The sequence below is a fragment of the Schistocerca serialis genome, chromosome 2, assembly GCF_023864345.2.
Source record: "Schistocerca serialis cubense isolate TAMUIC-IGC-003099 chromosome 2, iqSchSeri2.2, whole genome shotgun sequence".
Taxonomy (NCBI): Eukaryota; Metazoa; Arthropoda; class Insecta; order Orthoptera; family Acrididae; genus Schistocerca; species Schistocerca serialis.
In genome coordinates this window covers 614,884,327-614,911,674 of record NC_064639.1, presented here as the reverse complement: position 1 = coordinate 614,911,674, position 27,348 = coordinate 614,884,327, and the positions used below count along the sequence as shown (strand labels likewise).

Sequence of the window (27,348 nt, the reverse complement as noted above, 5' to 3'; positions counted from 1 at the left end):
CTCTGAGCACTATGGGACTTAACTTCTGAGGTCATCAGTCGCCTAGAACTTAAAACTACTTAAACCTAACTAACCTAAGGACATCACACACATCCATGCCCAAGATAGGATTCGAACCTGCGACCGTAGCTGTCGCGCGGTTCCAGGCTGTAGTGCCTAGAACCGCTCGGCCACTCCGGCCGGCAGATATTTCGAATCACAAATAAAATCAACTGAAAAAAGATCTAACCGTTAAAAAAAGGCCTGGCACAATATTCAAACTTCACCACTGCAGGCCTGATTTCTCGTAATGTAATGCTCTATGGGTTGATCAACGTCATCCATCACTAATATGTCCCACACTAGTTCCCTACCTGCAGTAACTGGAAAACAGAAGGCGTTGCCAGACCTGTATTAAAGCCGCTTCACACGCATCAATTACGCGACTGTGCCCGGAGTTACCCGTTATACCGTCAACGTATTTGAAGGTATTGTTCTGGGAAGTTACGAGGCAGTGCTCACACTTGCCCGCGGTGTGGCCATGACAGAGCAAACGGTGCTCCCGCCGACACCGTATCTTGGGGCCGATATTTTCTCACTTCACTGCCTGTACATGGCGTGTTGCGTTGTCGGCCGGTAGTTTATCATCGTAAACATGAATGACAAAAAACTTATTGAGTTAGTGCGGAACTATCCTGTGTCGTATGATCTCTCCAATCCCAAATACATGGACACAGAGCTGAAGAATATAGTCTGGAATAAAACAGCAGCAGAAATAAAAACAACTGGTACGTGCATACGTATATATTTCTGGTTTTACATTAATAAACACAGTCAGCTAGGTAAAAGGTTTTCTTTGAAAGTATTGGCTAGAGCTTCAACATTTTGTTTCCACATGGCCCAACATCAATAGCAATATAATTACACTAAACGTCTATAAAAGGCAACAAACTTATGGACGATGTCTTTATGCAATTAAAGAATAGTGATCCGATATTCGGTGGTGCTTGAACATAAAAGTCCTTCTCACCCAAAGTCTAGCCCATCAAAAAGTTGGGAAAAGTGCCACATTTCATAAAAACCCTTAGCGATTTTCTTCCACATTTCTTTTGCCGGAGAAGGCACAATTTACTCATCATATTGGGTACAATAATCTTACAGGTTTCAATACGATTTTGTGAACTGCACTGTGCGCCACGCCATGGCCAAATGTAATCGTATTTAGCGCATCTCCAGAGGCCACATATCTGGATAAAGGTAAACAGTAGGTATATTACAAACGAAAATTTCACAGGTGGTCTTAGCGGTAATAAACCAATATCGAGTGAAACACAAGGAAACACACAAGCCTATACAGCAGAAGTGAATAATAATAACTGTTGATTTCATACAACACTAGTTAACAAATTTAAACTTTTTTTGCATCTGGTTTGTAAATGGATGGAATTGTCTAATTTTGGGGTGCTGAATACACTGGTAAAATCAGTTTTTCTCTATGACGTCATCATTTCCTAGATACACAGCAAAATAAAAAATTGTAACAGCGAAAATTGACAAAATTAAGTCAAACGAAAATACACATTCAGAACGTTTGAAATCAATGCTATTTTGTATGTATATACGGGCATGATGCTAATAAAAGGTACAAATTAGTTCAGAAGATAGTTTCACCTTTAATCGTCTTTGAAAAATGCGACGACGGAGCTCTTCTTTTGTTTGCCGTTTCATCACTCTCCCTAAAAAGATCCCAGCAGTAGTCACCCATCATCTAAGGGTTCGAATGGCCATGGTAAAGGTGTTCCATGGTAAGAATGTCTTGGTGAAAGCGTTCACCATGCTCATCGCTTTCGGCTCCCAAATTTTCCGGGAAGAAATCTAGGTGAGAATGTAAAAAGTGAATTTTAAGCGACATTCTATACCCCATGTTCTTATAGTTGTCCAACAGCCCTCCACAATTGCTTTAAAAGAAGACCAAGCAGCTAACTGGATATCTGTGAGTTTGGTACCAGAGGTTGGATTTTTCAGAAATTTTCTTATTTGTGGTCCAACAAATATGCCCTCTTTGAGCTTTGCCTCACTTAATTTGGGAAACTTTTCTCTTAAGTGATTGAAGGCCTCACCTTCTTTATACAGAACTTTTACAAAGTTCTTGATAAGGTTGGTTGGTTTGTGGGATTAAAGGGACCAGTTCTTGATAAGGCTCAGCTTGATACGAAGGGGAGGCAAAATGATTTGATCGAGCTCAACCAATGGGGTGTTATTCACATCTACGTTTCTAGAAACGGCATAATGGTTCTTGGTGTCAAAGTTGTCACAAAGGCACAAAAAGCAGCAGTATTTCGTGAATCAAGCCTGTGAACCCGTAAGGAGTGCAAAACTTTTAAATCACAGGTAAATGCATTGAAGATACTTTTGGATACTTTATTTTATGTCTAGTTTTGCTTGAATGTTCCGAAATATTTGTAAGACAGAAGTAACAGTCTGAATAATGGTCATTAGGCTCACACCACACCGTCGGAACAGCGAATGGCATGGCTCGGCGTTTTCCTTTCAACCACTCGGTTAAGGTTGTAGTACAGGCTACGCAGTCAATACGAGGTGCAAAATTTTTATCTTGATTACCAACAGGACAATGAAAATGCAATTTAAATGCTTCTTAACCAAATTAGTGATTGGTTTTTCTTTGGGCTTTTGGAGTGAGTTTCCACGCATATAACAAAAGTTGTCGAGGAGGCTTAGGCAGCAACGAGATTTACTAGTTGCCATTTTTCTTAGGGTAAGATCAAAAAACAGAAAGTTTGCACTATCTTTCAAAGGAAACACTCACTGAGGATCTCTTTCACACCACTGGATTACCACACCAACCATTTACCGACAATTTGTAGATCTTCTAGCTCTCCTCGGCAAAAAAGAAAAAAAAATCCAACAACAATTACACATAAAAACAGAAAAAAGCGAAATACTGAATACGAAAAATAAAAAACCTTTAAAAACTAAAAAATGATACGTGCTAGAACATTTTGAAAGGTATATTCGGATTCTACACACCAAAATACATAATAGTTGATGTATCACATCCCAGATGCAAAATGGCTGTTGACTAGTGTAATTATTTACCAATAAACTGTCCAAGTATGAGATAATTATATTATACACTAACAAACATCAAGCAAATGGCGAGTCGTTCTCTTGGTGTAATGCCTTTTCTCCATTGTGTGTTCGCTTTCTCTAATGAACTGACTACTTGTTCAGTGTTGAACGAATTTTCTGACGTATTGAAATATTCATAATACTTCGCCTCATACTGCACAGAGTCGCTAATTCCCCTTCTGTTACTTTTTTTTTCAACGCCTGATGAACCCACTTCCGTTTTTCATTTTTTTTCCTTTTATTCATCCAGAATCACAGCAAACAGCATGAGACCGTCGTCCGAGAACTTCGCCACTTCGGCCGCTCAAGTGCACTGTCACAATACTGTGGCATTACGGCTGGTGCAGTAAGCGCGATCGGCTTTCCGGGCGTGTGCGAGTTGATACAACCTACCGGTAAAAAATCTAGCAACAAGCCTCTAAATTACTTCGACGTCTTCCTTTAATCCGACCTATTGGGGAAACCAGCACGCGTGCTGTACTGAAAAAATGAGTTGCACAGTTGTTCTCTAAGCAATCTTGCAAGATCCCCTCGCTTCTAAACTGATACTGTTATTACTCAGCTTAGCCGCGAGTCCGTAGAAGGTGGTATATGTGACGTACAGTATGACTGGTCAGTATTTATACTCGGAATTTGCGAGTGTAAGTCGGACCTTCCTTGATCCGCCTTGGTAAGTCGTGTCGTCGGATATCCTCCTACCTGTGCGCGGTGCAGCTCTCGTAAATGTCGTCCCGTGCAGATTATTCATTGGCACATTGGATGTCTCTGTCGGTGGAAGCTAACTATCTGAAATTGCTGTCGGTCAACTTTGGGGTATCTATTTACTCGAAATTAACATTCAGAATGCCGTAATATCAGTTTTATTCCTATTAGATCAATAAGGAAACAATCCTGTCACAAACTACTCGTAACCGAGAGCATGGCTACCATCGAACAAGACAGGAAGAGCTCTTAACGCCGACTGCCGGCTTTGGTGCGCAGTCCGCATCTCTTACTAGTTTCGTCACCGTTCGTGGATTTCCGATCAAGTTTGTACTTACTAAGATTAGCATTTGCTAATGAACGGGTGTGTTTTTTAACGAGGCAAAATTGTGATAAACAGTTTTAAACATACAGAGGCTTCTCCTAGTGTTCATGTTGTCATAAATGACTTTAATTATACATCACTTCCTAACTATTGTGAATGCATCAGTGAGAGACAATAATTTATAAAAACTGGTAAAAATATCTTCCTCACGTAAGAGGCACCTTACATATTCCCTCCGTTGTTTCTTTCCAGAATTGTGCTTTTTTAGTGAGACAAAATCGCAATTTTGGAAATAACAAAATCGTGGTATTGCAAAATTCTAGGAGTAGCCTTTACATTTTGGTCATTTGCTTTCCATTGAGATCTTTAACTTTTCCTTTAACTCAGTATTTCTTTTTTCTTTTAATTGGACGTAAACAAATTTTTTTTAAAATTTTCATTACAAGATTATTAATCGTTCTGTATTATTGCTCTTCTATGTCACCATATTATTAGAATATTAATTCCCATGCTCTCCTTATGAACACCTATACTTCCAGATAAAGCACAATATATAAATGAGTAATTGAAATAGTGAAAGAGTATAAACATTTCCCAAATAACACCAATACAAAATGAATAACCAAGATACAAGGCAATTTGTTATACAATACAGTTTCCAAAACATTATTTTGCGACAGTTCCTGGGGAATCAAATAACAAAGCTATAAAGCAATAATAATACTAAGATTTATGTACCACATTTCATTACAGTTCATCCTGCTAAACACCACTGTGTCAGTATGTAAGCCTTCGTTTGTAAACAAAGTCGTAGACACATCCTCATGACGTCACTCTCAGACGCTAGGGCACCGACCCGTCAGCTGGGCCGGTTAGAGAAAAGCTCATTAAGTCCAACAGGTGCCTCGCGTGACGTAACACCCCGCCTCTCATTCATCGACACTGGGTCATTCAACTACTGACCTACTCTCAAAGTAAATATTATGATTTCCTCGTTCCCCTTATGTTTATTACAGATTCTTTCCATAATATCATGTCTTTCTATATTTAATACACAAATAAGTTAGTTGCTACGCCAGATTAGAGTGTTTTTCATTTTTTTTTTCTTTTTACGCTAAAGAGATATCTGCCTGGCAGCTACTATTCATGCTCGTCAACTTATGAGGCTTCCCTGTAACTACAACGATATCGTTTTACATCCACTACATTGTAAATTTCTCTGACTACTTTCGACTCAGGGTGAGCCACTTCCACGACATTAGGGTGTGGTACCCTACTTACCACATAAAGACCTTCAAAAATCTCATAAAATTTCTTTATTTCGGCGTCAATTTTGGACGATTTCCTGTGAGCTCTAACCAGTACTACGTCTCCCGCTACATATTCCTTGGGTATAATATTCCTATCATGCCTTGCCTTCCGATAAGCCCCTTTTTCTTTCATCCAGCTTAACACCAATTCCCGTTTTTCTTCTACAGTCATGTCTGATCTCTTTGGGAATTTCACTACATTCTCAAGCATATTTCTAGGCTTTTTGCCCGTTAACAACTCATATGGAGATACCTCAGTTGTCGAATGTGGCAGTTCGTTCAGTATCTCCTCAAACTCTTTAATATACATTCCCCAAGCAGTGTGATGGTCGTGGCAGTAAGCCCTACAAATCCGTCCCAGCTCTTTCATCACTCTCTCTACCGGGTTCGAAGCTGGGTGAAATCTTGTTATATATATGGTTTGATGTCCAACTTCTCCAGCATCTTCTTCCATACTCTGGATACGAATTGAGACCCATTATCACTGAGCATTTTTTTTGTTTACCCACGGTGCGAACGTAATCCTATTCTAACGCATTTGCCATTATTTTCCCTGTACATCTCCTTAAGGGATACAGCCTCAAAAATTTCGAAAATACATCCATTATCACCAAAACGTATTTAAACCACCCTCTTGAGATCGTTAGTGGCCCGAATACATCCACCGATGCCATCTCTCCTATTTCTACCGGCATAATACAATACATCCGCCCCCTGCTACTAGTTGTAGGTGTCATCGTTTTCTGACACTTCTCGCATCTTTCCAGTACCTTTCAAGCCATCTTCACCAGATTACTGAAAATACATGTTTCTGCCAATTTTTCAGAACACTTTTTAGGTCCGAAATGTCTATAGCTCATGTGAATATACCAGAGAAAATCATTTATGGTATTTTCAGGCAAACACAACTTCCAATTTTTCCACACCAGGTTAGTCCTGCGATATAGTATTCCCTTTTCTACTAGGTAATATTGCCTCACTTGTGGTTCTTGATTTTCTTCCCATTTCTCCTTTGCCTTACGCAACCTTTCGTCGTTCTCTTGTTCCTGTGATATATTCCTCAGATACCCTTTAATCTTATCCTCATATTCCACCCCTTTCATATATAACAAATGGATTTCTCGAGAATCCGACAAATCTTGATTCTCCTGGTTCATCCCCAATGGCAATCTGGACACCGCGTCCGCTACTACGTTGTCTTTACCAGGTCTGTAATGTATCTCATATCGGTATTCCTGGAGAGCTATAGTCCAACGAGTGAGTCTGCCGTGTGTTAATCTGCAGATTTTCATAAAAGATAAAGCCTTGTGGTCTGTATATACTTTTAATTTTCTACCCATTAAATAGTATCTGAACTTTTTGAAGGCCCATACTATGGCCAGTGCCTCCTTTTCAGTAACGGTATAGTTACGCTCGCATTTTGTCAACAATCTACTCGCGAGTCCGATAGTTCGATGTTCTACCCCCTCTTCCGTCTCTTGGAATAGGTGGGCACCAATTACAAAGTCTGAACTATCTGCTGACAGACATAGAGCTTCTTTTATGTTATCGAACTTTTTCTGACACTATTCTGTCCACACCCAAGGTACATTCTTTCCGGTTAAATGATGCAGTGACTTTGCACTTAATACCTGTTTATCCACGAATTTTCGGTAAAAATTACACAAACCGAGAAACGACTTTATTTGTTTCTTGTTTCTTGGCTGTGGGAATTCTTTGATAGACTCCAAATTCTTAGGATTCGGCTTAATACCCTCTGCTGTTATAATATGCCCTAAAAATTGTATTTCGCTCTTTCCGAATTCGGACTTAGTTAAATTCACGGTAACATTGCCCTCTTGAAACGCTTTCAACACGTCTGCCAGAATCTATTGTGCTCTTGCCAATCACTGGCAGCAATCAGGATGTCGTCCACATAAACGGTGATTCTAGACAATAATTCTTCTCCCAGTATGTTATCCAACACCCTTATGAACGCTGCTACCGATATATTCAATCCGAATGGGAGAACTTTGAAATGATAACACCTGCCTCTATATACAAAAGCTGTGTACTGTTTACATTTCTCAGACAATTTTATTTGCCAGTACCCGGCAGTCATATCGAGGCTAAATAATTTACTGGCCCCTTCGAACTTTTGCAACAATTCTTCAAGAGATTCTAGCCTATCATTCTGAGGCTCTATTATCTTATTCAATATCTTAGCATCCAGGGTTACTATCACTGAACCATCTTTCTTTGTCACATATACTAACGGATTGCAATATTGACTCGTCGATCTTTCGATAATTTGCAATTTTATCATCCTTTGTAACTCTTTTTCTATTGCCTCCCTTCTTGCCAAAGGTATCACATGGGGTCTCAGTTTGAATGGTTGGTACGGTTTGACTTCAAACTCATAAGGTTCTCCTTTCATTAACCCAGGTCTATTTGAAAATACTTTCTGATACTTTACCAGCAACTCTCCTAGATCTTTTTTTGCACCTTGGTCCATATCATCGATATTACTTAATTTAGCTTTGATATCTTCTACTGACCATTCTGCCTCAAGTGGCTCTCGTCTCTCTTTCCTAGTCACTCCCCTTCGAATCTGCTCCCCGTTGGGAACACTCACGCATTATTTTCAGGTAGAATTTTCCCTGCGCCGTCTCTTTAGCTTGAATGGCTTGCCAAACTTAAACTCGTTTCTAGTACCATTTACCGTCAGGATCACACTACCCCTTTTTAAATCTACAGCAGCTGCATGGTATACCAATAAATCCATCCCTAATATAAGCCCTACGCATAGGTCAGGTACCATTACAGCATTAACTTCCAACACAGTTCCTTGAAATCTCACTTCCAATAACACTTGGTTTTTTATTACCTTACTTTTTCCTCATACTGCACCCACGACTCTTAACACCTTGTAACGGTAACATAGGTACCTCTTCCTGATCTCTTATTTGGTCATAAAGGCTCTCTGCTATGGCGCACAACTCACTACCTGTATCAATGACTGCTACTGCTTCGATACCATTAATATCCACATCTATTATCAGTTGATACTCTTCCTTACTCACCATTTCATCTTCCTCTAAAAGAGTTTCTTTAATATCGCACCAATCCTCTTTTATTACCCTTTTGATCTGTATTGGTCCACTGTTCATTTGAGTTCGTGCTTGGATTCCACACGAACTCCCCTCTAGTTTTTCAGCTCGGTAATTTCTCTTTCGGGACCTCTTTCGGTCCTGCCACCCTCATATCTCTCTCCCTGTTCTTCGTACCGTCTATTACCATGGCTGTTCGAACCTCCTCGGTTCCAGCCTCTTCTACCACGTCTGTTATGCCCGTTATCACGCCTCTCGTTATCCCTCATGTTATTGTGATTCCTGTTACGCTCTCTCCAGTTCTCATTTTCCTTTGGCCTCCAATTTTCACCACTCCAGCCGTTACTGGATGTTTCCTCCGCTGATAAAGCATCTAACTGATCAAGTGCTTGTAATATGTCCTCAGTTTTCTTTTTAGGTATGCCTATCAGCTTTTCTTGCACAGATATCGGCAGTTTCACCAACACTACTTCAATAAGATCCTCCTCACTCACTGGATTATCTAAATACAATTTTTTTTTACGTAAACTCCGGAAATAATCTTTGTAACTATCGTACCCACTCCCAAGAAAACGCACATTACCTTGTGTACTATTAGACCAATATTTGTCCAAAAATTTCTTAATAAATTCGTCATAACTTTGGCATGCTTCTCCTGCTCTCATTCCCCTCGACAGAGCGTCCCCTTCCATTCCGCTACTGACACAACCTATTTTTCTTCTGTCGTCTCGATTTTCTGGCAAAACCCCTTTAAATTGCTTTATAAATGCTTTGGGATGTAACTTCCCTCTCGCATCGAAATTATGGAAAGTACACACCCTGAGATAGTGGTCCTCATTATTAATTTTTCCACTATTATTACCTGTTCCCTTAGATTTTTAAATTTAGCATCTAATTTCTTTTCTACCTTTTCAGCAAAGATATCAGTGTCACTGTTTTTAAAATCACTGACTTCTTGCTGAATACTAGCTACCCTGTCAGATATCTCTTTAGTATTATTCTCTACCAAATCCGACAATTCTGACTTTACTTCCTCCACTCTCTCGTTTACTTTGGATATTTCCCCTTCTTGCTTTTTAATCTCCTTAGTAACATATTTATCGAAAGTTGTGGTACTTTGTTTAAGTTCACTGATATCTCTATTGTGATGCACTATTGCAGTCTCACTTGTGGTTATCCTCTTTGACAAATCACTTGCTACCGTTTTCTGCTCTTTTACTATTGTTGATATCCTTCCCTCTATGTCAGTGAATTTATTGTCAGCTTTTTTGATATACTCATCTAGCCTATTAGCATTTTTCTTAATTTCCTCTATTTTCTTACTCAACGCTTTGTTACCATTCATTATAGCTATCAACATTTCCCTGACGCCCATTTCTTCACCTCTACCCTGTATAGCCTCCGGTACTGTGTTTGCACCCTCTCTAACAACGTTTCCAGTGGGAGACTAAGCCCCTGTTTCTGTCGTTTCTAAACTTTCTACCATCTTTCCCTGCTCATCATTCCCTACTACCCCAACCATTTCACTTTCCGGTCGCTCTTTAGACCTAGCAAGTGTTAACAATTCATCGCTACTCTCCACTAAATTTGCGTTGGCTTGGGCCATATTTTGCTCTATATTTTCTGTTAAGTCACTCATTTTAACGTTTTCTCGTTTCGCAACAACATACCCTTCTGCACCCGAATCTCGAATCGATCACCCCTAGAATGTTTAAAGTTCCACTTACGTTAGGTAAATTTCGTTGTTCTCCAGCCGTGGCATTAATTTGAGGCTGGCCCGACCGCTGCGCCCGAGTGTCGAACACCGAACTGCCGCGAGCGCGCCTCCGGCGCACTCCTGTTACGCCGCTCCTGCGATCTGCCTGCCGCGCGCTGCTGCCTCCTCTGTATCTGTGGCGGTTCTTGCGACGTCCGTTGCTGCCGCCTCCTTTTCCTCGATGTCTTCCCGACGATCGATCGTTCCACTCGTGACCGCGAAATGTTCCTAATCCTTATACGCGATTTTTCCACAACACGACTTTATTGCGTTTCGCGACACCAATTACGCACTCCGCGACGCGTACCGTTCACTTTTAATGTTGCTACCCTCTACCAGTTGTATGTTCACTATTCACTTCCTGCTTCCGTTTCAGTCACTTTAAATCACTATTACTTGCTGTTCGTAATACTTTTTAAAAGTCGGCACTCTCGAATGCAAATTTGGTATCTTCAATAACAATCTTCTTGATAGTATTCCTCCGCCTACGCCCTTTTATCCGACGTCATGGACGCCAAGTGCAAACTTGGCATCTGTCTTCTTAATGCTCTTCCTCTCACACAGCTTTATGCCACCGAAATGGACGCCAAATGCAAGATTTGGTAACTGTCTTCTTAATGCTCTTCCTCCCAGGCAGTTTTATTTCCCCACCAGCGGTGCCAAATACAAGATCCTCTCACTTCTAAACTGATACTGTTATTACTCAGCTCAGCCGCGAGTCCGTAGAGGGTGGTATATGTGACGTACAGTATGACTGGTCAGCATTTCCACTCGGAATTTACGAGTGTAAGTCGGACCTTCCTTGATCCGCCTTGGTGGGTCGTGTCGTCGGATTTCCTGCTACCTGTGCGCGATGCAGCTCTCGTAAATGTCGTCCCGAGCAGATTCTTCATTGGCGCATTGGATGTCTCGATCGGTGGAAGCTAATTATCTGAAATTGCTGTCGGTCAACTTTGGGGTATCTACTTACTCGAAATTAACATTCAGAATACCGTAATATCACTTTTATTCATATTAGATCAATAATGAAACACTCATGTCACAAACTACTCGTAACCGAGAGCATGGCTACCATCGAACAAGACAGGAAGAGCTCTTAACGCCGACTGCTGACTCTGGCGCGCAGTCTGTATCTCTTACTAGTTTCGTCACCGTTCGTGGATTTCCGACCACGTTCGTACTTACTAAGATATACATTTGTTAATGAACGGGTGCGAATTTTAACGAGGCAAATTTATGATAAATAGTTTTAAACATCCAGAGGCTCTTCCTAGTGTTCATGTTGTCATAAATGACTTTAATTATTAAATATAAATAAACAATATCGGTGACTTTGGCGCCAAGATGGCGGTACTTCCCGACATGTATATTTTCCAGGCTAACGCTTGTTGCTACGGTCCAGCGCCGAGCCCCACCTACTATATGGGCGCTTCGTCACCTAGCCAGCAGGCGCCGGAAATGCTCTCCGATTCATGGCCGTATACGGACTACAGCACTTCGTAACTATCGTGAATACATCAATGAGAGACAATAATTCATTAAAACCGGTAAAAATGTCTTCCTCACGTAAGAGGCACCTTACAATCTCCTTTAGAGATGAGAGTTTAACGTTCTGTCGACGACGGAGTCCTTACAGAGGGAGCACAAGCTCTAACTTCGAAATGGGCGTGAAATACGGCAGTGCCCGTTCACACACCAACCGTCCTGGTAGTCTCCTTAAGCGATTTAGGGAAACTACAGAAAACCAAAATCTACCTGTCCTGACAGGCATCTGAATCTCCGTACCGCGGAAAACAAATCCAGTGTCTTAAGTATTCGGTCGGATATGAACTGCTACAGAGAACCACGGACAGACTGCAGGGACAGGTCAAAATAACACAGAGATTGCTAGTTGATTAAATGCTTGGCTGCATTTTGCGAATACAGGGTGTCCCAGGAGGTATGGTCAATATTCATGAATATGACAGGAACGATAATTCGAAGCAAAAAATCTAGTAAACAAGGGCTCAAAAATATATGCCTCAAGAACTATGAGAGCTTCTTCATCTTCGATAGCTTGAAACAGCTTTCTTCTACTGCGGGTTCTTTCCTTGCTGTACTTTGAGAGGCGGTAGTATGGATCAAAACAAGAAAAAAATTTCCGGTGGACATGGGCTCTAAAGTGCATACCTTAAGAGCTATGAGCAGTTGTTCATCTTCGCTACTACGAAACACATATGTACTACTGAACTCTTAAGGTATGCTTTTTAGAGTCCATATTTACTAAACTTTCTTGGTTCGAGTGATCTTTTGTGTCATATATCTGATCACTGACCATTCCTTCTCGGACAACCTGTATGTTGTGCCAGGGTATTGTGACCACGAGGTCCAGGGACGAAACGCAAGAGTTCGCAACAGATGCCGATTATGAATTGTGAAGTCGGACACTCGAAAAATATCACCTGTTGTTGGTGCATCCACCGAAAGTGTACACGTTGACCAATTACGCAAGAGACTTTATACGAAAGTGAGGTGACCTTCTTCGAGTAAAAAAGTCACAATACGTAAGATGAGGGAGCACTTACAGGTGGCGACCAACGCCTTGCTGAGCAAGTGATCACTGGACACTTGTCCCTTTTAAAGATGAGCACCAGCTGGTTTCGAAGGCGACAGCAGACGGTTATGAATGAGCGAGATGCTGAAAGGTATCATCATTAAAAAATCCATGCAAGGATTATCTTCGGTCGAGGGAGTTTCTGTACGTCAATGAAAACGAGACAGATGGAGTACGAGAGCCTTATTCGCATTTGCAAATATTGCTAAACTTTGGCTGCTCTATGCACTGATGACAATGAAAATCTGTGCACGGACCGGGACTCGTCTGGACCGCATCGGTCACACGAGCACGCTCTCAGGACCGACCCAAATTCCACATGTGAAAGCCCAGTCATTATGTGTGAAACACTATATTGTAGTGCCTATGATGTTCTAAGGTAGTTCGCAATGTCCTTCAGAAATGCATGCATATCTGAAGGACATTGCAAGGTACATTAGAACAACACAGGTTGAGCAATATAGTACCCACGGAAAAAGTAAGTAAACTGTTTATAATTTCAAAGGTAATCGCCACAACTGTTAACATGTTTAACCCATTGTGAGACAACACGGTTAGTGCCTTCATATAAAAAGTTTGGGGCTGCCTACGGAGCCATGTTTGAACCCAGGTATCCATCACTTTGTCAAAAGCAAATCGAATATCTATCTTCTGGGCTCCAAAAATATGGAAATCGCATGCGGAGAGGTCGGGACTGTATGGAGGATGTGTAAGGGCTTCCCAGCGAAAGTTCCGTAGCGCAGTCAAAACAAATTGGTTCAAATGGCTCTAAGCAATATGGGACTTAACATTTGAGGTCATCAGTCCCGTAGACTTAGAGCTACTGAAACCTAACTAACCTGACATCACACACATCCATGCCCGAGGTAAGATTCGAACCTGCGACCGTAGCAGCAGCGCGGTTCCGGACTGAAGCGCCTAGAACCGCTCGGCCACAGAGGCCGGCGCAGTCAAAACAACCTGACAACGTGTGAGCAGGCGTTACCCCGCAACAGAATGATGCCATCCGTCAACAATCCTGGGTGTTTCGACGTGATGGCGCGCGTACCCCTGTGCGTTGACTGTGGCGCCGTGTTCCAGTTTCGTTGGGAAGCCCTTGCCCATCCTCCATACAGTCCCCATCTCTCACACCGCCATTCTCATATTTTCGGAGCCCGGAAGAAAGATATTAGTGGCCGTCGATTTGTTTCGACGACGAGGTGCATGCCTGGATACGATCATGATTTCGTAGGCAATCGCAAAACATTTTTCCATGAAGGCCTTGGCCGTCTTATCTCACAGTGGGATATATGTATTAACAGTTATGGCAACTATTTTTGAGCCGGCTGGAGTGACCGAGCGGTTCTAGGCGCTACAGTTTGGAACCGCGCGTCCGCTACGGTTGGTTCGAATCCTGCCTCGGGCATGGATGTGTGTGATGTCCTTAGGTTAGTTAGGTTTAAGTAGTCCTAAGTTCTAGGGGACTGATGACCTCAGATGTTAAGCCCTATAGTGCTCAGAGCCATTTGAACCATTTGAACTGTTTTTGAATAAACAAATAGTTTACTTACTGTTTTCCATCTGTACCGTTTCCATTTCACTGCCTTTTGTACCAGTATATGTTTTAGTGGAATCGCACATCTCTGCGTATTTCCGTGTCAACCCTTTGTGGGCCTATGGGAATGAAGTACCTCATGTTCATACACCTCTTTATGCCTGCGAAGTTAATCATGATTAACATTCTAAAAGACGAGAATATTCAATCACACAGTATTCTTATAGCTGACGAACACCTCCAGTCAGCACCAATACCGGACGGAAAAATATATTCCAACAGAAAAAGCCATTCCATGCTTCACTGATCACTGCTGGCCCTAAGCCAACGTAGGGGTGTAAAAATTCCCTTGGTGTTCTACTTTCAGTCAAGGCGACACAGCAAGCACTCCACATCGCGGAAAAATATCAGAATAAATAAATAACAAGAGCATCTCCTCTTGGCCACCGCCTAAGCTGCAACCTGTATCGTCACGATTGGTTCTAACACTGTGTAGATATGCGCGGACGGTAATGAGGAGTTTGAGAATAAAAGCCTGATCCAATTCGGACATCCGCAGGTACATCTGCGGATAACCATATTAATAATTACTTTGCGGCTAAAAATTAGAGGAAAGTGCGAGTATTAAGATAATAACTTTTATTATTGTTTTAAGTCAGTATTGTTACCGCTGTATTGGTTTCAATGTACAGTGACATAGATGGGGTAGACACCTACAAGGTCCTTCTTCCTGATTTTCTGCACAATAACACGTGCATCCAGTTTCCAACGTACCAGCAGCTGCTTCACTCTTGAATCATTCATGTTTCGCTTGCAATAACAGAGGTCAGTTACGCAATTACCGAAAGCTGCCACAGAGCTACTTGAAGCCCCTTTTAATATACAAGAAATGTATTCGCAGTTATGAATTGTGATCAGACTTCAGCTGCACAATGTACTGATGACAATGGAAATCTTTTCCAGACTGGGATTCGAACCCGGATTTCGCATTTCAATCGAGCGGTCTCCTTAATCGCCTTTTTTGCTATTATTATTTATTATTTTGAGTGCAATCCTTGCGCAGGGGCCATGTTAATCTTCTCTGTATTGTTCTAATTTTTGACTACGTACCGCTGAAGCGGGTACACCTCGACCACACGAGCACTCCTCCAATACTGTCCCAAACTTACGTATGCCACCGTGTGTCTACGTTCCGTACTCCTGTAATTGCTGTTCAAAAATGGTTCAAATGGCTCTGAGCACTATGGGAGTTAACATCTATGGTCATCAGTCCCCTAGAACTTAGAACTACTTAAACCTAACTAGCCTAAGGACACCACACAACACCCAGTCATCACGAGGCAGAAAATGTAACTGCTGTGATTCCCGTACATGGAGAGACTTACGGTTATCGTAGCGGCCTTGTCGTGGCATGAAATACTACATTGCAGTGCCTGTGTTGAAACTTCCTGGCAGATTAAAACTGTGTGCCGGGCTGAGACTCGAACTCGGGACATTTGCCTTCCGCGGGCAAGTGCTCTACCAACTGAGCTAGCCAAGCACGACTCACGCCCCGTCCTCACAGCTTTACTTCTGCCAGTACCTCGTCTCCTACCTTCCAAACTTTACAGAAGCTCTCCTGCGAACCTTGCAAAACTAGCACTCCTGAAAGAAAGGATACTGCGGAGACATGGTTTAGCCACAGCCTGCGGGATGTTTCCAGAATGAGATTTTCACTCTGCAGCGGAGCGTGCGCTGATGTGAGTTTGAGTCTCGGCCCGGCACACAGTTTTAATCTGCCAGGAAGTTTCCTATCAGCGCACGCTCCGCTGCAGAGTGAAAATCTCATTCTAGTGCCTGTGTTTTTACTATGACGTGAATGCTGGAATCGGGGCAATTTTGCGAGTACAGGACGTAGACACAGGGTGACATAAGAGTATGGAAGTCTGGGTCACTCCTGGAGGCACCCTCGGATGGCTGTTGAGGTGACCGCTCGCGTAAAGCGGCAAATCCGGATTTGAGTCCCGGTCTGGCACACGCAGAATTTTCATTGCCACCAATACACTGTGCAGCTGGAGTTTGATCACATTCGCAACTGCGATTACATTTCTTCATGTCTGAAGGACGTTGAGGAGTACGTCATAAAAACATAGGCACTGCAATATAGTAGGTTAATATACATAATCTATCAGAATATTCGCCTCATTGTTTGAATCCACATCATCTTGACGCTCTGAATGCTGTTTCTTCGTGTGTCACATACACGTCTTAAATAATCTTCTGAGTAATGTCACTGAATCTGCCAGAGTTATTTTTAAATATATTTAAAAGTACACAACATAGCATTTATAACATTGAAAAGTAAAACAATAGTTTAGAGTTGCTCAGTGGCCGGGTTCATGTCTTTCAATCGGACGATACTTCGGCGACTTGCGAGCCCCTAACCTACCCCAGTTATACAACCAGCGAAAGGCGGCCTATTGTTTAACGCAGAATCACATTCATGTGTCGTTTCTGGTGATCTTGACATCACTGAGAGGTGAAGGTTACGTGGAAGTGAGACTGAAAAAATTTGTGGTCGACCGGGATTCGATCCCGTGTCATTTCGGCTTCCAGTCATACATTTTACTACTTTATTTTTGTATTTTGCTTCTATTTCTTTTTCATAGTTTTTCTTCTGCGTTTCTATGCGGCTGTCGCATGACATCTCTCAGATTCTATCGATGAGAACTTTGCTCAGTTTTTTTAAATTTTTTATTGCAGAGGGTTGCCAATTCCCTGACCGAACACGATGGGTTACCGTGCCGGCAGAAAACCACAACGCCACCAGTAACGAGTTAACCTGGTTCACTGTTTCTTTGAATTTGATAATAACTTTAAACAGCATGCAGTGTGAGACAGCTTGTAGCTCGATATTACTTGTCTTCCTAATGTTCCAGAAATTATCAGTAAAAAATTTCACAAAATTCTTTTCATTGATCACGACAGTTAGTATTAACTTAGAGAACGTATCAAACATATGATAGGCTGTGCTGTGTTAAAAGTCGGTCATATTCGGCCTTCAAGTTCCTCATCAGACGAAAACTTAGGGCACTCCACTGTAAGACATCCGCTGTACCGAACAGGTTAAAGGGGTCTAGAAAAAGTTTAATATTTGCGGATGTTGATGTCGATAAACTAATTTCGGATGCTGTGCGGATGATGATCTCAGTTTTCTTATCCGCGCAGGCCTGTTATGTATAACCATCTACTGCATTCTTTTGGAAAACAGCGGTGGCGCTTTTTGTACAAAGTGATTCCGTAATGATGTTACGAACTTCCAGTGATGGGGAGAAGGGTAAATGTAGCAATCTGAGGTAAGGATCCCTGGTCCGGCGACGACCGAATAGAAAGTTATAAGCGAAAATCGTTTTTATCTACTTGGCGGTGAACTTCTACTACTGCAGGCTTGTTGCTCTCCATATTTTGGCAGGAGGTAGTGTGGATCAAAACAAGAAAAAAATGTTGTAAACAAGGACTCTACAATGTATACCCTAAGAGCTATAAGCAGTTGTTCAGAGCTAGCAGCACTAGTTCAGTAGAAAAGATGTGTTTCAGAGTAGCGAAGATGATCAAGTACTCAAAGCTCTTAATTTATACACTTTAGAGGCATGGTTACTGGACATGTTTTCTTGTTTTGGTCCATACTACGTTCTAATGCAATATAGAAAGCAAAAAGCTTGCACTAGAAGACGTCCTCTGTCAGAGGTATCAGAAAGATTTTCGCATGTAGCTTTCGACTCATTCGTTTGCGGACCAGGGGCCATTACCTCAAACTGATACACTGACGCTTCTTCATCATCCGTAAAGGTTCGTAACTTCATCACGGATTCATCCTGTATGTCGATGACAGTTTATTTCAGACTGCTACAGGAGCTGCGCCAGAATGTGACTCAGGCTTAGTTAGTCTAAGCAGAGACGAGATGCCTGCTGTCTGCACTGAACTGCTATAATTTTCAGCCGCCTGTCTGAGAGCTGTTCTTAGATACGGCGCCTTATCTTGTTGATACAGCTGGTCAGTCGGTGCGTTGTTTTAGTGTGAACTTTGGCTGCGCCGCAGGAGGATATTTGTTTTATATTGGCGAAAATAAACTGTGACCAGATGAAGTAAGTACTACCAGTATCATTTCAGGAATACGTCCACTGTAGTAACATCACTTGATAGTGGAGCAGTTTGTGTTTAGTAACTACTGGCGTGTATTTTAGGTCGAATTAAGCCAGTGACTGTAATGAGAGAAAGGATTATGCTGGTAAGTGTGCCCTGTAATTTAAAGCACTGACTTGACAGGTGAGAAGCAAGTATTATAGGATAATTTTTTTTTCGTATTATTAATGAATTCTATCGCTGATTCAACGTAGGCGTTCCCTGCGTATGGTTTTGTAAACCGTTACTTCGCGCCCATAGACACCAACAGAAGATTCATAGCTCTACCTTCCATATAAATTTTATTTATGTGACATTTGTTTTAATCATTATTGGGCTATTCGTAAATAAAAGGCACAAGTCTCGCCTACATTAAGGTACGAAGGATTAATCATATTTTGTAGAATTTTCAATGTTTATAGCGTTCGCTGTACCGTGTTCATAAACATACTTGAATCGTCAGTGGTGCAGTAGCTTTTCTTTCTGCACCTGGATCTCGTTACTGCTTGTTGTGTCATTGTTGCGAAAGGACAATGGGAAGAACTCTGATTTTATTACTCCCACTGTCTTTGGTAGATTCTGATTATTTAGTACAGGCACTGCACGCATTCTGTAACTATCATTTCTTTTTTAGGTGAAGATGGTAGATATCCGAAACCGGTTCTAATAATGAAATACGAAGCTGTGTGTCATGCACTTGCTAAAATATATACCAGCTGTTAGCGATCTCCTACAAAAAAAGTTAAAATCTTTTTTTCTCATGTCATCCGCCCTTATTTGCATGAACACTGCAGATCAGTTACTTAGACCCTTGTAGATACTTTATTTTCGATAACAACACGCGAACTGAGTGCACTTCGTCTTACACCACTACGCAATGGCTAGTGCTTCAATATTTTCAGCGGCAATGTATTCAAAACATAATCCTGTGGATTTCACTATCTCAGTTCTCGTTACTGGCTTTTCTGTCATAGTCCAAAATGGTTCAAATGGCTCTGAGCACTATGGGACTTAACATCTGTGGTCATCAGTCCCCTATAACTTAGAACTACTTAAACCTAACTAACCTAAGGACATCACACACATCCATGCCCGAGGCAGGATTCGAACCTGCGACCGTAGCAGTCGCGCGGTTCCGGACTGAGCGCCTAGAACCGCTAGACCACCGCGGCCGGCCTTCTGTCATAGTGCGCACTTCCTTTGGCAGTTAATAGCTCATATCAGCAGAGTTAAACGTACAATCTCAGCCATTGTATTCGCTGTTTGTGTGACGTGAATATATATGATTTTTGCTGTGGCCTTTCCTCATTGGGGCTGAAGTGCACATGTTCACTTCTAAAATGCTCGAGCAGTTTGTGTTTCACCTAATTTCTGGCCTTGGAGGAATGACGTTATACAGGCTACTGCAACACTGCAGTGATGATCCACTCTTTATTGTATGTTTCTTAAATTGTCACATAATTCCAATTTTTTAAAATATCTTTGCATCCTGTCAGTGCAAACAGTTTCGAGACCGTATTGAGGAAAAACAGAGAAACGTTAAGATGGTTGTTTTAATGCTTCAGGTATTCTACATAGGCTCTCTCCACTTCAGTAAATCGCACAGAAGCCTATGAACTTCAAACACGCAGAACGTTCATACAACTACGTGAAACTCACAGAAAAGTTTCTCTTTGGGATGTTGTTCAACTCGCGCGTCACACTGGCTTGAACGCAGATTCTGTGGTCAAAGCGTTGATGTTTCTCGTGAATTTCTGCAGGTCGTCGTTTTGTGGTAGTTTCGTACTGATAACACTAAGTCTCGTCACCTGTGATGATTTTTTTCTAGAAAAGAATTGTCTGCGTTTTGCATTTCAGTCAAGTCGCAGCAGGCGTGCACGTATCGTTGTTTTTGCTAACGAATCACGATGTGCGGAAGAACTTCTCACGGACTTTTCTCTTCTGCAAAACTTTTTGGAGAGCGCCTTGTACACTCGATTTAGAGATGTTGCTCCACTGTGATTTGTGACACAACGTTGACACAATACGTTTTCACGTCCACTGCTTAACGCAGTCCACTATCTGGTGGAATGCACATCTGTTGTTTACAGATGTTAGTTCAAGCTGCCACCGTAGTTACTGGGCTACCGTTACTTATATGCCGGGAATAAAATCAGTCTCGGAACTTTTTGGACGCACGTGCACACAGCATCAGCTGTCAAGTTTCCCCCGAATTGCGATGTCGCACCGGAACAGGAAGATGACGTGCTACAGACGCGAAATTTAACCGACAGGAAAAAGATGCTGTGATATGCAAATGATTAGCTTTTCAGAGCATCCACACAAGGTTGGGGCCGGTGGCGACACCTACAACGTACTGACACGAGGAAAGTTTCCAACCGATTTCTCATACACAAACAGCAGTTGACCGGCATTGCCTGGTGAAACGTTGTTGTGATGCCTCGTGTAAGGAGGAGAAATGCGTACCATCACGTTACCGACTTTCATAAAGGTCGGATTGTAGCCTATCGCGATTGCGGTTTATCGTATCGCGACATTGCTGCTCGTGTTGGTCGAGATCCAATGACTGTTAGCAGAATATGGAATCGGTGGGTTCAGGAGGGTAATACGAAACGCCGTGCTGGATCCCAACTGCCTCGTATCACTAGCGGTCTAGATGACAGGCATCTTATCCGCATGGCTGTAACGCATCGTGCGGACTCGTCTCGATCCCTGAGCCAACAGATGGCGACGTTTGCAAGACAACAACCATCTGCACGAACAGTTCGACAACGTTTGCAGCAGCATGGACTATCAGCTCGGAGACCATGGCTGCGGTTACCCCTGACGCTGCATCACCGACAGGAGCGCCTGCGATGGTGTGCTCAAGGACGAACCTGGGTGCACGAATGGCAAAACGACATTTTTTTTTCGGATGAATCCAGGTTCTGTTTACAGCATCATGATGGTCTCATCCGTGTTTAGCGACATCGCGGTGAACGCACATTGGAAGCATATATTCGTCATCGCCATACTGGCGTATCACCCGGAGTGATGGTATGGAGTGCCATTGATTACTCGTCTCGGTCACCTCTTGTTCGCATTGACGGCACTTTGAACAGTGGACGTTACGTTTCAGATGTGTTACGACCTGTGTCTCTACCCTTCATTCGATCCCTGTGAAACTCTACATTTCAGCAGGATAATGCACGACCGCATGTTGCAGGTCCTATACGAGCCTTTCTGGACACAGAAAATGTTCGACTGCTGCCCTGGCCAGCACATTCTCCAGATCTCTCACCAATTGAAAATGTCTGCTCAATGGGGGCCGAACAACTGGCTCGTCAGAATAGGCCAGTCACTACTCCTGATGAACTGTGGTATCGTGTTGAAGTTGCATGGGCAGTTGTACCTGTACCCGCCATCCAAGCTCTATTTGACTCAATGGCCAGGCGTATCAAGGCCGTTATTACGGCCAGAGATGGTTGTTCTGGGTACTGATTGCTCAGGATCTATGCACCCAAACTGCGTGAAAATGTAATCACATGTCAGTTCTAGTATAATATATTTGTCGAATGAATACCCGTTTATCATCTGCATTTCTTCTTGGTGTAGCAATTTTAATGGCCAGTAGTGTATGTGTGAGCGTAGCAGTGCATCTAACGACTGGGAACCAGAGTCATATTAAAACTCAGTAGCCAAAAATCCGTGATGAACAACCTGCGAAAGGACACATTTTTTGTGATAGATGACAGTACTAATATTTTCCCTCTTACCTTGGTTTTGTTGTAGATTGACTGTGAATTCCTAGAGTCACGTGTAGCTAATAGGGAGTGAAAGCGACCAGCACACACTGGCCGTCGGTCTCACCACCTGCGATCGGCAGCGACACAACTGCAAGCTGCACGGCACATGTCGAACTAGCCATCGATTTTACTTTGTGTGCACATAAACAAACACACTCACAAGTCACATTAGGCTTTCGCATTTTTTATTTGGACGTATCATTAAATTATATTGGGTTCCATCATCGTTTCTGATCAATTATGTTCTGCAGCAATTGTTCATGCTAGCCTATTCTGTACAGATCTCTCCATCACTTCATAACTATTGCAATTTACATCCATTTGATCTGCTTAGTCTACTTAAGCCGTAGTCTCAACCTAAGCTTCCGTAGAGTATCGAACTGACGATTCATTGAAGGCCTCATGATGTCAGTGGTACATTTACGCTCTTCGGAAATCGAGAAGTGCTTCATTCTCTTGCTTGCCTGGATCCATGGCTTTCAGTACATCAAACAAAAAAAAAGTGCGAGTTGAATGTCACATGACCATACTGGTTGGCATGGGAGATGGCATTCTATTGTAGGTATCTCGTCAACATTCCCCTGTAGCACAATATTGTGTTGTCACCCACATACATAGGGAGAAATGATCATCACGACAAAATAAGAGAAATCAGGGCTTGGACAGAAAAATTTAAGTGCTTGTTTTTTCCGCGCGCCGTTCGAGAGTGGAACGGTAGAGAGACAGCTTGAAGGTGGTTCCTTGAACCCTCTGCCAGGCACTTTATTGTGAATAGCAGAGTAATCACGTGAATGTAGAATGGCTCTGAGCACTATGGGGCTTAACATCTGAGGTCATCAGTCCCATAGAACTTAGAACTACTTAAACCTAACTAACCTAGGGACATCACACACATCCATGCCCGAGGCAGGATTCGAACCTGCGACCTAGCGGTCGCGCGGTTCCAGACTGAATCGCCTAGAACCGCTCGGCCACATCGGCCGGCATAGATGTAGAATGCAAAAAATTGTATGCTCTTCTTGTCTGAACTGTTTATCGCCGACGTTTCAGTTCCATACAAGGCTATACTCCACACATAAACGTTCAAGAATGACTTCCTCACATTTAAATTTATTTTTGATGTCAGCAGGTAACTCTCTTTCAGTTATGTTTTTCTTGCTATTTGCATATCTGCTTTTTATATGCTCTGTATTTCGACCTTAATACCATGGTTCATCCCCAATACTATTTCCCTCAGCCTCACTTTATTTAATTTACTGCATTGCATTATCCTTGTTTTACTTCTGTATATGATTTCCCAAGACGCTATCCGCTCCGTTCAACTTCTTTTCCAAGTCTTTACAATCTAATCAGCAAATGTCAAAGTTTTTATTTATTGCCCCTGAACTTTCTTTCCTATTCAACATTTCTCTTGGCTTCCTTTACTGCTTGCTCTGTATATAGATTGAATAACATCTGTGATAGCCTACAATCCTGTTCCATTCCCTTCTGAACTCTTACGTCCATTTCATGTCCTTAGACTCTTATAACTGGAATCTAGTTTCTGTACAAGCTGTAGATAGCCATTCTCTCCCTGTATTTTATACCCGTTACCTCCACAATTTCCAAGAATGTATTCCAGTCAACATTATCAAAATTTTTCTTTAAATCTACAAATTCTATGAACGTAGTTTTGATTTTCATCAGTTTATCTTCTAATATCCATCGCAGGGTCAGTATTACCTCATGTATTCCTACATTTCACCAGAATCCAATCTGACCTCTCCTGGGTCTGCGCTCTACAGATTTTCCATTCTTCTGTAAATACTATAATTCCTAACCTTAAGATATGGAACAATGAAAAAGTGCCCCCAGTCACGCACTGCACAATAATTCGCAGAGTACAGATGTAGATGTAGATTTAGGAACAGTACTGCGGATTATCCGCCTATGTGGAGTTCTCTTGAACTTGTTGTCGCGTGCTTACCGCCGAATTTACCGATGCGACTGTTAAGTAATCTCTCGAGTTCAAGGTAACGGCTTTTAAATTCTTATAGTGAAATCATCATCTGGTAATGTCTCGTTTCAGATTACGTTGCTTTCACAGGTATCATATGGCCTCTGCCTTTCTTCTCTACATTCACAGGTCTTACAGTGCATGTAATTTAATACTAGTTATCGTCCTTACTTGCCTCTATATCTTATGCATGGGTACTTTGTACTCTAAGGAAATCGAGAACTGTGTGTTTCTATAGCACTCATATTTGTGTTGTTTACTGTTCTCTTCTAAGTCCTTACGATGATCGTGCCAGCATAATGGCCACCATTCCGAATCTGGTAATATGTTTTAATGCTATCGTTGCTGAAGTATTCCTATCAGTTGCACACGGTTTTATTAGACAAGTATAAGATTGTTTCGCAGTCCCATGCGATTCTACGTTCTGCAGTAATATACTGTAAGTTGTGTGCGTCACCGAGAGTATGCATACTCTCAATTTTTCCATTGTCGTCCTTGTGATATCTAATCGAATTGACTCCGCTATCTTTACAATCAGCTCCACAATCACTTCTCTGCTACGGGTTTCTGGAGTGAGTTACGATAGTGTGAGCTGTAGAGATGTCAGATACGGACCACGTTATCAGGTATCGTGCATGCACCTTTCAAATACCGGCGCGTTATCGTGTAATTATTTATGCTTTGTTCCTCTGAGTGACTGCTCTGATCTCTGAGGATAATATCCGACCATCGTGACTCTCATACTTGCTGCATCGCTTTCCACTGACATGTTACTGATGTTCAGTCGGTGGCTGTGCCTTCTCGATTTGCAATTTATGCTGCTCGTGAAAATTCATCTTGCAGCTTGTATTTAGGTATTACACTCGTTGTTGTAAATAGATATAATATCTTACAGATGAAAAATTGTTCTCGGGTTCGATTCCCGGCGGGGTCAGGGATTTTCTCTGCCTCGTGATGACTGGGTGTTGTGTGATGTCCTTAGGTTAGTTAGGTTTAAGTAGTTCTAAGTTCTAGGGGACTGATGACCTCAGAAGTTAGGTCCCATAGTGCTCAGAGCCATTTGAACCATTTTTTGAACACTTCTAATTCGCAAGCCTATTTCCTCTTGATACATATCTGTTTTATTTTATGTTGCGTTATACGATCCTTCACAAGTACTGCAGATAATTGTAAGTACGTCCAAGTCGACGACCGCCGGTTGGCATGTATCACCGTACCTACCATTCCGATTTTGTGTCTCAAAAATTTGGTAATTTGTGGTAAGGTCTTATGGAACCAAACTCCTTAGGTCATCGGTCCCTAAGCTTACACACTACTTAATGTAACTTAAACTAACTTATGCTAAGAACAACACCCATACCCGAGGGAGGACTCGAACCTCCGATGGGGGAAGCCGCGCGGACTGTGACAATGCGCCCTAGACCGCTCGGCTACCCCACGCTGCGTGTGTCTCAACGTAGCCACGTCGTCAGCAATTATGGGAGCCTACTATCTGTCTTTGGCGGCGTACAAAGGGCCATTTCTAGATGGTATAAGCACATAGTGATGGCATAAGTACATAGGAAATCACTGGTAATCAAATTTCGATTTTTTTTCAGTCTTCTGACGGGCTTGATGCGGCGAGTTACGACTTCCTTTACTGCGCCAACTTCTTCGTCTCAGAGTGTAATAATAACGTCCTCAATTATTTATTGGATGCATTCCAGTCTTCAGCTTGCTCTGCAGTTTTTTCCCTCTACGACTTCCTCTAGTATCATAGAAGATATTCTTCATGCCTTAGAGGGGTAGTCTTCTTTGAACGCATGGAAAAAGATTATTTTTGCATTTTTTCAAGTTAAATAAGAAGCAGTTCTAAATCTTATGATATAGTTTTATTCCTTACACTTTTGCCTGTAAGAAATCTTTTTTGTGTTCATATCGGATGCTCTCTATAACCGCTGCACCAGATGGAAGGACCTCTTGCAGATGGAACATTGGTTGTCGGCTGCAATTCCCGAAATCGTCGTATTGAACATGTAACAAAATAATTTAGTATTATTCGTTTTTAAACACTTTCAATTAGCATAAATCGGATAATTGTAAAATGCTAAGTCGTGATATGTTACGTGTTGAGACATGTACCGTTTTAGAGTTATGCTGTCGGCTAATTTGAAAAATACGGTTTTGAGAAGACGTTGAAAGTTTTGGGTTACATTTTTTTCAGTTAACTTACACATACAGGGTGTTTCAAAAATGACCGGTATATTTGAAACGGCAATAGAAACTAAACGAGCAGCGATAGAAATACACCGTTTGTTGCAATATGCTTGGGACAACAGCACATTTTCAGGCGGACAAACTTTCGAAATTACAGTAGTTACAATTTTCAACAACAGATGGCGCTGCAAGTGATGTGAAAGATATAGAAGACAACGCAGTCTGTGGGCGCGCCATTCTGTACGTCGTCTTTCTGCTGTAAGCGTGTGCTGTTCACAACGTGCAAGTGTGCTGTAGACAACATGGTTTATTCCTTAGAACAGAGGATTTTTCTGGTGTTGGAATTCCACCGCCTAGAACACAGTGTTGTTGCAACAAGACGAAGTTTTCAACGGAGATTTAATGTAACCAAAGGACCGAAAAGCGATACAATAAAGGATCTGTTTGAAAAATTTCAACGGACTGGGAACGTGACGGATGAACGTGCTGGAAAGGTAGGGCGACCGCGTACGGCAACCACAGAGGGCAACGCGCAGCTAGGCAGCAGGTGATCCAACAGCGGCCTCGGGTTTCCGTTCGCCGTATTGCAGCTGCGGTCCAAATGACGCCAACGTCCACGTATCGTCTCATGCGCCAGAGTTTACAACTCTATCCATACAAAATTCAAACGCGGCAACCCCTGAGCGCCGCTACCATTGCTGCACGAGAGACATTCGCTGACGATCTAGTGCACAGGATTGATGACGGCGATATGCATGTGGGCAGCATTTG

The 27,348-nt window shown here is 42.2% G+C and overlaps 1 protein-coding gene and 1 non-coding gene across 2 annotated transcripts in view; one reads left to right on the top strand and one right to left on the bottom strand.

Moving 5' to 3' along the window:
- LOC126455644 (cytochrome b5-related protein-like) overlaps positions 1-27,348 on the top strand; it is a 117,442-nt gene that overhangs the window by 23,448 nt on the left and 66,646 nt on the right. The gene's annotated exons all lie outside the window — the stretch shown is intronic.
- Positions 15,457-15,563, bottom strand: LOC126458760 (U6 spliceosomal RNA). The gene has a single exon (XR_007585727.1). It is a non-coding gene; the product is annotated as a U6 spliceosomal RNA (small nuclear RNA).